Raw genomic sequence first — 2751 nt, 5'->3', positions numbered from 1 at the left:
TGCATACACATATATATGCATATATATATATGTGTGTATGTATGTGTTATATATTATATATATATATATATATATATATATATATATATATATATATATATATATATTATGCGTGTGTGTGTCTGTGTATGTCTGTCTGTCTGTATGTGTGTATGTATCTATCTATATCTATTTATCTATACTACAATAGAGAAAACTGCTTATTAATTAAGTATGTAACAACTACTAAAAGTGCTACAAGAAAGCAATTTTTAAAGGGTAAACCATCTGGAAATATGTTCTAAGAAATTTCCTATAAATTCGAGTTCTGTAATTTCTTAAATGTTTTTAACTCCAATTTCTTGCAAATTTAAACATTCATTGCATTCACTGCGGAATATTCCATTCTCTTAAGTTTTCATTCGCTATTTGGAAAAGTTTATTCTATTAAGGTATATGTAATATATTGTTTATTATTCTATTAATGTATACGTGATTTATTGAATGAAAAGTTTTATAATTCCCGTATAATTTTTGAACGCGGGTTAGCAGTGAGAAGATTCTAGAATGTTGAGTAATTACTATTCGAAGACGAGGGGAAAAGAAAACAGTTACACATACTGGAAACTTGTACCCTATTCACAGTATCCAAACACTATGTACCATTAAGCCAATTTATACACAGACAAGTTGCTCGAGCGACTTCAACAGTGACACAATCGCTCATACACATTAGATATACATACACACAAATGAAATGCAATCAATTTGTGTGTGTGTGTGTGTTTTGCTGTTCATTGACAAAACTTCGTGCTGCATTACTTTTGCGAAGCTTTGACAGTGAACAGGTCACGGTTTCAAAGCGAAGAAAATATTTTGGCACAAATGAAATTTTAATGTTGAACTGAAACTAGTACTACTTAAGTACAGAGGTTCATTAACGGTATTTAAATATATGTGTTACGTACAAAACATTTTAAATGTAAGCTGTGTGGACGTGTGTGACATCTTAAACCTAACCCTAGCTAACCCTAAAACTAACCCTAACCTTAACCCTAAAAACTAACCTTCCCCTTCATATTGTTACGTAGATGCACAAGGACCTCTGTATTTAAGTAGTGCCGTGAAGCTAAGAGTTTCTATGCGTTCATGAATGGCTTACAAACATCTACGCTGCAATTGCTTTTGTTTCAGCACATGATCTCAGATCAAGTCACTTGCTATGCAAGTACATCTCCGTAATTTTTTTTTTAATTACTGTGGATCAATGCCAACAATGACCTTCTCAGGCTCTCCAGTATTTTAATTTCTAAACAGAAACGATCAGGACCAGGGAGTGGGTTTGCAAAACCTTCATATTTTCTTTTTTATAGCATATACATTTTTTTTTGTGGGGAAAATATTGAAAAACATCGATACATGTATGACTGATAAAGAAACGAAGAGGGTTGTCTTTGGAAATGCCAGAAACCACAGCCAAATCGCCTTTAAATCTCTCTTTTCGGTCTGAAAATATTAACAATTTTTAAACATTTTCCTTACCGAAAATGCTCATCCCATGGTTTTGAAGTGCAAAAACAAAATTGGCCAAAATAGGTCCGGAGTGGGATGATGAGGGAGAGGATGTTAAAACAGAGTTTACAAAACCTTTTCCATATAAAGATGCCCCACACAACCTATAATTTCGAAGGCTGTGGTTTAAAAAAGAATGGGGAAAATCCCTGAACATCGTAATCAATCGTAATCAATGCTGTTTGAAAGGCACCTATATAAATTTTCGTTAATAGATACCCATCTTCCTGAAAGTTAGGAGGGGAAAATGACAGACCATATGGATTTTCCAAAACTCCTCTCTCCATCTCCTCGGAAAACTTCTTTCTCATAAATCCCTGTGTACTCTGAATCCACAACATCTAAGCGGTGTTTGTAGAAATTTTTGTTGAAAAGCATTCATTTTTCTGGATGTCAGGAGGCAACAAAGTTGGAGGCGTATACATCTGTAGCAATGCCTTTTTATTTATACGATCTTTTCATTTAATGTTTATTTCATTCATTGTTTGCAATGTCCTCTCTCCCTCCTCTCTCTCACACACACACATTGCAAAGCTTACAGAAAAGCCGCAGAATTGAAATCTCTATGTTACTTTGAGGTGAAGGTAAAACTTGACAAAATGTGAGTAGAGATGAGTTGGACTACCGTGATGTTTGTTTAAAAAGGGAGATTATGACTGTGATAAAATAATGAAAGCAATGCTTTCTAAGCAAGTGAGCACTATTATACAAAGAAATAATTAGACGAAAAATTTAAAACTTATTAGAAATGGGAATCAAATGTGAAAATATTATGAAGAGGGTAGCAGAAAACCGCCCGGAGAGCGGTCTTTCTGCTAGTATATATATGTATTTGTAGCTATATGTATGTATGCTATACGTGTATAGTTGTTTTATTTCAGTATATTTGTAGTCATTTATATGTGAGCTTATTTGTATATGTACACATGTGTGTATGTACGTGTACATGTATGTTTATATATGTGCATGCATGTTTCTATGTGCGTATGCATTCGTGTATGCAAGAGTGTATATTTGTATTTATTCCTATATATGTAAGTGCAAGCATGTAAGTACGCTTGCAAGCATGTGTATGCTTGTATGCTTGCTTGTATATATGTGTGCTTACTTCTACGTGGAAATGTAGATTGCATGTCAATATTTGTACATATCTACATACGTTTCTATGTACGTGTGTATACTGTATGTGTATATATTAGT

Source organism: Octopus sinensis, linkage group LG10, assembly GCF_006345805.1.
Source record: "Octopus sinensis linkage group LG10, ASM634580v1, whole genome shotgun sequence".
NCBI lineage: Eukaryota > Metazoa > Mollusca > Cephalopoda > Octopoda > Octopodidae > Octopus > Octopus sinensis.
Note: the sequence above shows the minus strand (reverse complement) of the source record.